Source organism: Lithobates pipiens, unplaced genomic scaffold, assembly GCF_037356315.1.
Source record: "Lithobates pipiens isolate NorthernLeopardFrog02 unplaced genomic scaffold, aLitPip1_a1.2 Scaffold_191, whole genome shotgun sequence".
Taxonomy (NCBI): Eukaryota; Metazoa; Chordata; class Amphibia; order Anura; family Ranidae; genus Lithobates; species Lithobates pipiens.
The window spans coordinates 306,449-319,065 of NW_027507766.1; the positions used below are offsets into that span (position 1 = coordinate 306,449).

A 12,617-nucleotide genomic window follows, 5' to 3' on the forward strand; every position below is an offset into this window, starting at 1 on the left:
CGGAAAAAAAAAACCATGTCAACGCCAACAACATAAAAAGAATCCTACGGCACCTGGTATTCCCAGTTGGTCTCCCATCCAGTTACTAATCAGGCCTGACAATGCTTAGCCTCCGGGATCAGACAAGATCAGGCACTTTCAAGGTGATGGGGCCATAGGCGATCTCTTCGGGCACTCTCAACCATCTTGTCAAACGCCAACATGGTCATCTTGGGAAACAAGCGAAAAAAAACAAGTCATTGCCAACATTGGAGGCTAAGCAGGGTTGGGCAATCAGTTTCCTTGCCTGAAATAGGCAACTCAGAACTGCCATCTGGCTGCTTCCCGGGTTTCCAACTCCTTCAACTAATCCCAGGAGACAATACTTCGCCTCCATCCCGGTGGAGGTTCCAAACACCAGATCAATGGTTCCTGTCACCTCTGTCCAGTAGCGGATCAACTTCGGGCATCTCCAAAACATGTGCATCATGTCTCCCCCCATGTTCCCGCACTGGGGGCAACTTGCGTCCGGCCGTTCGGCCAAACTGAAAAAGTTTACGAGGAGCATAATAGGTTCTATATAATAAGAACAGATGTGACATCCTCTGTGAGGTGAGCCACAATTCACCACAGGCCAATTATAGCTCAGGGGGGTTTAGTACACACCCCACACTAGATAAGGCCGCCAGCGCGGCGGCCTTGTATAGTGTGTTGCGGTGGTCAGGGGAAGAGGACGATAGGCAGGGACAGTGTCTTTACTGCTTGGGAACCTAGCACTGTTACAGTGGGTGTTATGTGCCTCCTGCACAGTACACACCTGAAGCTACCCTTTATTACTGGTGTTCAATTTCTGCAATACATGCATCTGCAGTGCAGAAGTTAGAGTGGGTGTTGTGTGCCTCCTGCACAATATACACCTTATTGCTGGTGTTCTGTTTCTGTAATACAGGAACCTAGCACTACAGCATACAGAAGAAAGGCTAGTGAATACAGAATACAGACTCGTGTATGTAGATAGGCTTGAGTATACAGAGATGCTAGAGTAAACAGTGAGGCTGGAGTACACAGAGAGTGTTTAAAGAGAGGCTAGTATATACAAAGATGTTAGTGTATATAGAGAGGTTAGTGTATAGAGAGAGTCGAGTGTTTCAGAAAGGACAGTGCATATAGATAAGCTAGTGTATACAGAAGACAGGCTTGGGTATACATCAAAGCTGACATTCTATACAGAAGACTGGGTAGTGTATACAGAGAGCCTAGTGGGTACAGAAGACAGGCTGGTGTATTCTAGCTAGTTGTTACAGTCTACTGTATACAGAAGACAGGCTGTGGTATACAGAGAGTTTAGTGTATTCAGAGAGTCTAGTGTATACAGTCGGCGAGTGTATACATAAGACTGGCTAGTTTACACAGTGTTTACAGAGATGCAAGGGTGTACAGAGAAGCTGGTATATATAGAAGACTACAGCATACAGAAGAAAGGCTAGTGAATACAGAATACAGACTCGTGTATGTAGATAGGCTTGAGTATACAGAGATGCTAGAGTAAACAGTGAGGCTGGGGTACACAGAGAGGCTAGTTTAAAGAGAGGCTAGTATATACAAAGATGTTAGTGTATATAGAGAGGTTAGTGTATAGAGAGAGTCGAGTGTATACAGAAAGGACAGTGCATATAGAGAAGCTAGTGTATACAGAAGACAGGCTTGGGTATACATCAAAGCTGACATTCTATACAGAAGACTGGGTAGTGTATACAGAGAGTCTAGTGGGTACAGAAGACAGGCTGGTGTATTCTAGCTAGTTTTTACAGTCTTGTGTATACAGAAGACAGGCTGTGGTATACTGAGGGTTTAGTGTAATCAGAGAGTCTAGTGTATATAGTCGGTGAGTGTATACATAATACTGGCTAGTTCAGACAATGTTTACAGAGATGCAAGGGTGTACAGAGAAGCTAGTATATATAGAAGACAGAAGAAAGGCTAGTGAATACAGAATACAGACTCGTGTATGCAGATAGGCTTGACTATACAGAGATGCTAGAGTAAACAATGAGGCTGGGGTACACAGAGAGGTTAGTTTAAAGAGAAGCTAGTATATACAAAGATGTTAGTGTATATAGAGAGGTTAGTGTATAGAGAGAGTCGAGTGTATACAGATAGGACAGTGCATATAGAGAGACTACAGAGATTCTAGTGGGTACAGAAGACAGGCTGGTGTCTAGTTAGTAGCTAGTTTTTACAGTCTAGCGTATACAGAAGACAGGATGTGGTATACAGAGGGTTTAGTGTATTACAGAGATGCAAGGGTGTACAGAGAAGCTAGTATATATAGAAGACTACAGCATACAGAAGAAAGGCTAGTGAATACAGAATAAAGGCTGGCTTCTACGGAGAGGCTAGTGTATGCAGAACACTATCTAGGGTATATAGAGAGGATAGATTATACAGAGAGGCTAGTGCATAGAGTGAAGCTATTGTATATAGAAGCCTGGTTAGTGTATACAGAGAAGCTAGTGTGTACAGAAGAAAGGCTAGACAGGCTATAAAGAGAGACAAGTTTTTACAGAAGACAGTTTGGGGTATACAGAGATGCTAGTTTATACAGAGAGACTAATGTATACAGAAGACAGGCTAGGGCATACAGAAGACAGAAGACGGGCTAGTGTATTCAGAACATATTCTAGTGTATATCGAAGACAGGCTATTGTATGCAGAAGATCGGCTAGTGTAAACATGCTGGTGTATATAGAGAGGCTAGTGAATTTAGATGTGATAACAGAAGACAATCTGGGCTATACAGAGACATTTCATCATTTCATCTAGCTCACATCTCTAATGGAGCTTGTCACATTGCCATGTTCTGCCTTTTCATTCTTATGCTAAATATAGATTATACTCACTACACGATTTTAATCATCCACATGAAGCATGCAATAAAACTATCATACATATAAATAAACCATGTACTCTTTTGCTCTATTTTGCATATTTGTAATTCTCCACATCAACTGTCACATTGAGTATGTGACAGTCCTGACACACCATCCTGACTTATTTTTCTTTATTTCTTAATAGAAATAGAGAGTACTATCTCAAAATCCGGTTAAATCTATTCACTTCGATGAGTTCTACCGCTAATTGTACGGTAATGCAAAATGGTCACAAAATCATCCATTTGCTACCAGACATGCTGTACATACTAAAAGTAATGTAACTATCGCTCGCTAACGATGTAAACAGTTTTATTGCTTTTTACTTCTTTTTCTCCACCTTTTCTGTGACAGTTAGTCACAGTTAAAACACAGTGACAAAACATTTCTTTTTATCGCAGCAAAATGTGCGAAAAGCAGTGTAAGTCATATACTTCAGAAAATTAATGTACGGCTTTTAAATCCATATCAATTCCACATAGCCGTGAACCGTCTTACAATTTTAACATTTACTGATAGCAATTACTGATATTACATTATGACTATACCAGTGGAAAAGGACCGCGTAATGGAACTGTGAAATTAATCATAATCTCAGCGTTAACTTAGCTGATAAATTTACGATTTACTCAACGATTTACTCATTGATTTAAACTTAGATTTTTTTCATTCTAAGTCTATTTATTCTTAAATAATTTATACTATATTCTACTGTACTCTTAAATTATGTATTTTAGCCGTTCTCATATTTCGTTTTATGTTGCAACCATCGAATCTCATTGCTATTCCGACATTCTGCCTTAATAAGGATATTACTTTGCAACTATCCCTTGATCCCTTTTGTGTATTCACTTTATCTCGACCTATATATACTGCCTCAATATTTTCCTAATTTGTTTTGCTATACTTATTGTTATTATATTATAGAGATTACTATCTCTAAATCATTGTAAACCTAACCATAGTTATAATGTCTCCAGCTAATTTTACGTTAAAGCAAAATTCTTTACTTGATTGAGAAGTGGTTGCAGTAGCAAAGCATAGCAATACAGTTTGATTACATTAATAACACATACATACATCCTAATGCATACATCCTAATGTAAGCTGTCTATCACTATTAATGTTCATGGTTACTGATACATTATGCCGATAAATAGTGGAAACGGAAAACAGTCAGTGTAAGCCGTCTTCGTGCGTAACAAAATTAATGGAACGATTTACACGTTGGAATTTTCAAGCTACGTCAATTTACTCTTAAATACCCTTTAGCTGCTTAGCTCACACTTTGCTGTATATAGCCGCGCTTACATGTAAGTAACCAATGGGGATTGACATTTCAAGAGTAATGCAATGCTACCGATGGGAACATCCATCCTTAAAGACACGTAAGGATCCTGAAAAACGATAGAAACCTAGTCACGTCGTTGCTGATATTTCATGATTACAGCAATCATCTCATCTAATTGATAATCCAACATTCTGCTTTGGTATTACTTTGCAACGCTCTATTGAACAGGAATTGTAAAGGTAAGCTAGATATTTTGTGTATTTCCACTTAAACTCGACTTTTATACACTGTCTCAATATTATCCGTTCTAATTTTGCTAAATTAGATTGTAGAGTTTGCTATGTCTAAATACAGGTTACCTACTCACCTTTATTACGTATACTGCTAATTTTAGGGTAATACAAAACCATCTTATTGCTTCTTTACACGCTGCACAACTTAAGAGGAATGCAATGCTACCGTGAACAGTTTAATTGCTCGTCTCACATTTAGCTGGTATCTCTCTGCTATAGGAAACTGAATTTGTACTACAACGATCACTCATCTAATATCAGTCCACTCAGTGCTACCGGGATAACTTTTACATTTTGAGTAATGAAATTATTTCTCAGTCATTTTGGAGCTACTGCAACTAACTCTTCCAATCTGCAATACTTAATCTCTGCTATTGCAGAATATTTAGCTGCTTAGCTCGCTCACACTTTGCTGTACGTAGCCGTGGGGATGGGCATTTCATCTCTAATTCATATTCACATTTCTAATGCAGTTTGTCTTTTTGCCATGTCATCCTCTGTTAGTTATTATGTGCTACATTTGGTGTATATTCACTACATGATTAAAGACAGGTAATGAACCTGATTGATAAAAACCTACACACGTCGTTGCTGTTATTTCGTGTATTTCCACTTAAACCCGACCTGTATATACTGTCTCAATATTAATTATAGAGTTATTTTGCTATATTTATTATTTGAATAAACAGATTACTATCTCTAAATCCTGGTAAACCAGCTCACACTTAACCATCTTATTTCTACCTTACACGCAGCACTTATTAACATATTAACATTTAGCCGGTATCTCTCTGCAATAGTAAACGAAATGTGTAGATCACTCATCGAATATCGTCTTTTCAGTGCTACCGGAATGTAACGATTTCTCAGTTTTATGAAGCTAGTGCAACTAACGCTTTGGATCTCTTTCCTGATAAATTACGCTCTGCAATATTAAGCCATGTAAATTGTCCTATTGGTCTGCTAACAATGCTATGTATAATAATAAAAATCTTTCAAAAGCAATATCGTCTCACTGCAATACTTACACTCTGCATAATAAATAGGAATAATGCGAATAATGCTAATAATAAAGTCGTCTAAAACTCGGCTATAAGTAGAGAATAAAACTATCTTACATCAAAATAAACCATGTACTGCCAAACCAATAACGGCCAATTACTTAACGTCTATCAGTCAATGACTTAACAAAATAAACTTAGCACTCTTTTGCTCTATTTTGTATATTTGTAGTTCTCCACATTAACTGTCACATTGATATCACCACTGACAACACACAACTTTTTAACAGCACCAAAATATGAAAAAAGCACTTTACATGTTTCAGAAGTAGTTGCATTAGCAAAAAATAAAGTCCAGTCTTCTTTACACGCTAGCTTTTCTGTATACATTAATCTCTCTGTGTACACCAGCCACTCTATATAGACGAGCCTCTCTGTCTTCTGTATACACGTGCCCGTCATCTATATAAACTAGCCTGCCTTCTTTTTACAATATTCTCGGTGTCCCTGCCTCTCTGCATACACTAGCCTCACTGAATTCCCCAGACTGTCCCCACAAGCCTATCTGTAAAAAAAATAGCCGGTCTTCTGCATACTCTAGCCTCTCTGTGTAACACAGTCTCTCTCTGGATTCCCTAGCCTCCATCTCTGCATACCCAGAACCTTCCTCTGTATAATCTAGCCTATCTGTATACACTAGCCTGTCTTTTGTACAAATTAGCCTCTCTGTAGCCGGTCTTCTGTATACACGAGCCTCACTGTCTACTCTTGGTTGTCTTTTGTATACACTAGCATCTTTTTATACATTAGCTCTCTGTATACCCAAGCCTCTCTGTATACACTAGTCCACCAGTATACACTAGCAAGTCTGCATACACTAGCCTCTCTTTGTAACCCAACTTCTCTCTCTGTATACCTTGACCTCCATCTCTGCATACCCAGTACGTTCTTCTCTATAATCTAGCCTATGTGTATACACTAGCCGGTCTTCTGTAGACATTAGCCTCCCTGTATAAACTAGCTGGTCTACTGTATACACTAGTCCGTCTGTATACACTAGCAAGCTTGCATACACTAGCCTCTCTGTGTAACCACGCCTCCATCTCTGCATACCCAGGACGTTCTTCTCTATAATCTAGCCTATTTGTATACACTAGTCTGTCTTTTGTACACATTAGCCTCTCTGTATAAACTAGCCGGTCCTCTGTATACACTAGCAAGTATGCGTACCCTAGCCTCTCTCTCTGTATACCTTAGCCTCCATCTCTGCATACCCAGGACGTTCTTCTGTATAATCTAGCCTATCTGTATAATGTAGCCTATCTGTATACACTAGCCTGTCTTTTGTACACATTTGCCTCTCTGTATAAACTAACCGGTCTTCTGTATATACTAGTCCGCCTGTATACACTAGCAAGTCTGTGTAACCAAGCCTCTCTCTCTGCATACCCTAGCCTCCATCTCTTGCATAAACCAGGACCTTCTTCTGTATAATCTAGCCTATCTGTATACACTAGCCTGTCTTTTGTACACATTAGCCTCTCTGTGTAAACTAGCCGGTCTACTGTATACACTAGTCCATCTGTATACACTAGCAAGTCTGCATACTCCTGCCTCTCTGTGTAACCCAGCCTCTCTCTCTCTCTGTATACCCTAGCCTCCATCTCTGCATACCCAGGACGTTATTCTGTATAATCTAGCCTATCTGTATAATCTAGCCTATCTGTATACACTAGCCTGTCTTTTGTACACATTTGCCTCTCTGTATAAGCTAACCGGTCTTCTGTATATACTAGTCCGCCTGCATACACTAGCAAGTATGCATACTCTAGCCTCTCTCTCTGTATACCCTAGCCTCCATCTCTGCATACCCAGGACGTTCTTCTGTATAATCTAGCCTATCTGTATACACTAGCCTGTCTTTTGTACACATTTGCCTCTCTGTATAAACTAACCGGTCTTCTGTATACACTAGTCCGCCTGTATACACTAGCAAGTATGCATACTCTAGCCTCTCTCTCTGTATACCCTAGCCTCCATCTCGGCATACCCAGGACGTTCTTCTGTATAATCTAGCCTATCTGTATACACTAGTGTATACAGACAGACTAGTGTATACAGAGGACCGACTAATGTGTACAAAAGCCATTCTAATGTATACAGATAGGCTAGATTATACAGAAGAATGTCCTGGGTATGCAGAGCGCTCAGCTTCAAGGTATGGCCAATGTGAGTAATATGAGGGACACTCCTCACCCCGCCCCCACCTACCAGATCTGACTTTCATCCCCTTGCCCTCTCTGCCCCGGTCATCTGGTGGCAGTTTTATGCACTCCCTGGCCCCCACCCATTCATAATCCTTACCGACCTTTCCTTCCGCTGCTCACAGGAACACACTGGATGACTTGTCTAATTAACCAACTTGTACAAGACACCGCTATCCTTCTGTCTGACACCGGTCCCCCTTGGAGGCTTTACCCCTCACTGTTTGGGTGGTCCCTGCCTCTCCCTGGATGCTCCACATATACCACAATGACATTGTCAGAGGGGCACCACTTGACAGGACACGGGGCTGTCATGCCGGTGGCATCTCCCATTGGAGGAAGGGATGATGGCCCCAACCCCTTGGCAGCAGGTTCTTTCATGTACAGACCAGGGCGGCTCATCTTCCCTTCTGGAGTCTTGACCTTAGATGGGGGAGTTGCACTTTGGGGGGTCTGAGTGATACCTAGTGCGCTGTACTGGAAGGGCTTGACATTCCCGCATATGTGTCCCCTCCCCCTGGTTGCGCCCCTCGTCCCCCCCTCTGGCTCCCACCTACTCTTTGACGACATTGCCTTCTGCAGCTTTCGGGGACCCTCGATGACTTATTTATTGAGCCTATTGGTGCGAGACTCGGCTTCCCTCCAGGGTGACTCTGGACCCCCCTGGAGGATTTACCCCTTACTGGATGCTCTACACAGCCCCCGATGGCGATGCAGGAGAGACACTAATTGGCGGGCCCCAGGACTGCTGCTCGGGTGAAGTCTCCCGTTGGATGGAGGGATGGTGGCGCCAGCCCCTTGCCTGCCGGATTTTCCATGCACCGACCAGGGCTGCTCCTCTTTCGTCTTGATATGGTGACCATGGAGGGGAGGAGTTGAAATTTATGGGGTCCGGGTGTTTGCTGGTGGGAGTGTGCTAAAGGTCTTGACATTTCCGCATGTTTGTCCCCTCTCCCCTGTTTCCCCCCTCCCTTCCCCCCCTTCCCACCCTTCCCTCCTTTCCCTCCCCCTTTCCCCCCTTCCACTCCCCCTTTCCCCCCTTCTGCTCCCCCTTCCCCCCCCTTCCCTGCCCCTTTTTCCCCCGGGGCGTGGGCGGGGGAGAGGGGGTAAGGAGAGGACAATCTGCCAAAGGGAGAAATGCATTTGTTCGGGGACTGCATGTTCTTTAGGGGTATGGGACGGGGGGTGGTGGATCCCAATCTGTGATGCCTTTTCTGTTGTGACGGGCTCCCTCGTGCTTGCCTATGTTTAGGGCGAGCCGAGGAGACCCCTCAGTGCTGACAGTTATATGCTCTACCTCTGTTTTGGTTATACTATTGTTTTTTGGTTCTATGATGTTACTGATTGTCTTTTATTTGCATACTGGTATCAGACGTGACATTTACCACTGCCGGGACTGAGGGGACTAGGATTCGGGGGCTCCCTCTCCGACCTGTCTACCCACCAACCCAAGTAGGACAGCACTTTATACCCAGTGTACATCTGGTAAGCGCTATAGCATAATTGTGCTGTTTTAGTATACCCTTCCTGTACTGTTGAGTGCGGACAACCCTTAATTTCCCTCTCCCCCTGGGGTTGAGGTGCCCGGCCTCTTTTTCCCTTTACCTTTACATTTCCTTCCATTTGCCCTTCCTTTCTCCCCCTTAGATCCCGCCATGCATTACCTACCCAAAACCTACCTTGGTTCAACTTTCTTTGCTTTTCTCTGACGTCCCCCTCCCCCTCCCGAGGAGCGATGGCAGACTCAGTCAAGGTCACCTCTCTAAACGTTAAGGGACTGAACTCCCCTGAAAAACGGTGGATCCTCCTGTGAGTACTGAAGACTTCCTGTACTGATGTGGCCTTTATACAAGAACACATTTTAAAAATACTAGCCTCCCCTCTCTATGGTCAAGATCCTTCCCTAAGGTCTACCACTCTACTAACCCCTCCTCTAAGACCAAGGGAGTCTCCATTCTGATCTCTAGCAGGCTCCCCTGGGTTCTCCAGGATTCTCTGGTGGACCCTGGGGGCCGATATCTTTTTCTTAGGGGCCACATTGGAGAGCGCCTTTTTACATTTGCCACTGTGTATGCTCCCAATGATCAACAAGACACGTTCCTCAGAACTACCCTGCACAGATTATGTGACTTTCGGGAGGGCCAGTTGATATTAGGTGGGGACTTTAATGTCCCCTTTCGCCATCGGTTGACACTTCTGCCTCTTGCTCCTGGCTCCTCATTTCCTCTAGAAAGCGGATTACTAAATGTTTACTGAATGACCAATTAGGTGATGTCTGGCATCTGCAACACTCTGGGGAAAGAGACTACTCTTTTTGCTCTTCTCCTCACAAATCATACTTGAGGATAGACTTCTTCTTGATTCCACATGACCAACTGCACTTGGTGAGCTCTTCCTCCATCGGCCATATTACTTGGTCCGACCATGCTCCTGGGGCGCGTATTGGACTGCAATCGAAACAAACTTTCTAAGCTCACTCCAGAATTCCGCTAAGAAGCGCCATGTGGTGCTATAAGTATTTACCCACAGAATTTATGTCACATCCCACTATAGGGGCTTAGTTGAAAGTCAGTCACCTGATCGCTACCCAAAACACACTTTTTGACTTCCCCCCTATTCCCTATACGTGGCCATCCAACCTTTGAACTGGGGACCCACTTAGAAATTCCAACCTAGACAATGCGTCTAAATTCGTCATTGATGGAAAATGGCCTTCTTTCTCAACCCTAACAGATCCGACAGGGCTTTTCCAACTGCCTTTTTGGAGAGCGGCACAACAACATCATTCTCTCCATTCCATCCCCAATCCTCAAACGTTCGCCCGCCCTCAGACGGAGTTTGAGACTCTATGCAGGAGCGAAGGCCCTTTGGCCCACATTCTCTCTCAAACAGATTACCCACACTTAACCTGTCTGTCCAACTGGGAAAAGGACCTTAATTGCTCATTTTCCCCAGCACAGAGACAACGCATTATCACTTTGGCTCTCAAAATGTCGCTGTGCACGAAGATACTGGAGACAAATTTTCAACTTCTCACCAGGTGGTATTTGACACCATCAAAGCTGCAGAAATGTTTCCCCTCTTCCTCGAACATATGCTGGAGGTGTGGAGAAGAAGAGGGCACGTTGCTGCACATTTTTTGGTCCTGCCCCAGCTTGGTGGACTTCTGGATAGAGATCCGATGCATAACACAAAAATTCACAGACTTCTCCATCCAGGAAGAGGCTGCATTCTTTCTCTTGCACCATTCACAGATTCCCATTAAGAAGTACAAAAAAATCAATTTTACGGCATGTGATAAATGCGGCGAAATCCTGCATCCCTCTCTATTGGAAAAAATGTTCCCCCCTTTCATTACTCACTGGCTTAGGAAAATAGAGGACATTAAAAAAAATGGAGGACTTGATCCTCACATCACAAGGTAAACAAGAATTTTTTAAACAAACCTGAGACATCTGGAATACCTTTATATTCTCGCTGGAAGGATGTCGCCTGCTATCGCCTTAGTGCTCTGAGCTTTCCTTGACTGGCCCCTTGGACAGTGGCTGCCATCGTGTCTCGTCCCCTCTTCTCCTTTCCTGATCTTTCAATCCTTCTCTTTTCTGCCTTCCTCCCCTATCTCTCACGCCCTCCACCCCCTCTCTCTTTTGGAAAAAGTGGAAAATTGGGAATGACAGCCCCACACCCCCCTCTGGATGGATTATGCTGGAGGGACCTGGGGTTTGTGTGACCCTGGATCTTGGTACAGTACTTTATCCGTGCCTCGAATCATTGTGATTGATGGAAGGCAGACTCACAGTTGCGAATATACCTGTATCAAGTATTGTTCAGCTGATTTTTGCTCTGTATTTCTCTGTTGCATTATGTACTCGGGGGACCGTCTTCCCCTATTTGGAGAAAAAATTATATTTGAAAAAAAAAAGAAGCCTACGACACCTGGTATTCCCAGGCGGTCTCCCATCCAGGCATTAACCAGGCCCGACCCTGCTTAGCCTCCAAGATCAGACGAGATGGAACAAATTCAGGGTGATGTGGCCGTAGCCAATATCTTCAGGCACTCTCAACTCTCTTGACAAACACCAAGATGGTCACCTTGGAAACAAGTGGAAAAAAATAGGTCAACGGCAACAACATAAAAAGAAAACTACGGCATCTGGAAATCCCAGGCGGTCTCCCATTCAGGTACTAAACTGGTCCCAACCCTGCTTAGCCTCTGAGATCAGATGATATTGGGCTCTTTCAGGGTGGTGTGGCTGTAGGAGATTTCTTCAGGCACTCTCAACCTTGACTAACGCCAATATGGTCACCTTGGGAAACAAACAAAAAAATCAAGTCAACGCCAACAACATGAGAAGATGTCTACAGCACCTAGTATTCCCAGGTGGTCTCCCATCCAGGTATTAACAAGGCCCGACCCTGTTTAGTCTCTGAGATCAGAAGAGATCGGGTGCTTTCAGGGTTATGTGGCAATAGGCGAGCTCTTCAGGCACTCTCAACCCTCTTGACAAACACCAAGATGGTCACCTTGGTAAACAAACAAAAAAAAAAAAAACAAGTCAACGCCAACAACATAAAAAGAAGCCTTCAGCACCTAGTATTCCCAGGTGGTCTCCAATCCAGGTACTAGCAAGGCCCGACCCTGTTTAGCCTCTGAGATCAGAGGAGATCGGGCGCTTTCAGGCTTATGTACCCATAGGCAATCTCTTTGGGCACTCTCAACCCTCTTGACAAATGCCAAGATAGTCACCTTGGGAAACAAGCGAAAAAAAAACAGGTCAATGTCAACAACATAAAAAGAAGACTACAGCACCTGGTATTCCAAAGCCATCTCCCATCCAGGGACTAACTAGGCCCAACCC

At 43.5% G+C, this 12,617-nt stretch overlaps 2 pseudogenes; both read right to left on the reverse strand.

The window, feature by feature from the left end:
* Positions 1-11,682: 11,682 nt before the first annotated feature.
* Positions 11,683-11,801, reverse strand: LOC144000186 (5S ribosomal RNA; annotated as a pseudogene).
* A 313-nt stretch (positions 11,802-12,114) lies between these two features.
* On the reverse strand, positions 12,115-12,233 carry LOC144000205 (5S ribosomal RNA; annotated as a pseudogene).
* Positions 12,234-12,617: the final 384 nt, after the last annotated feature.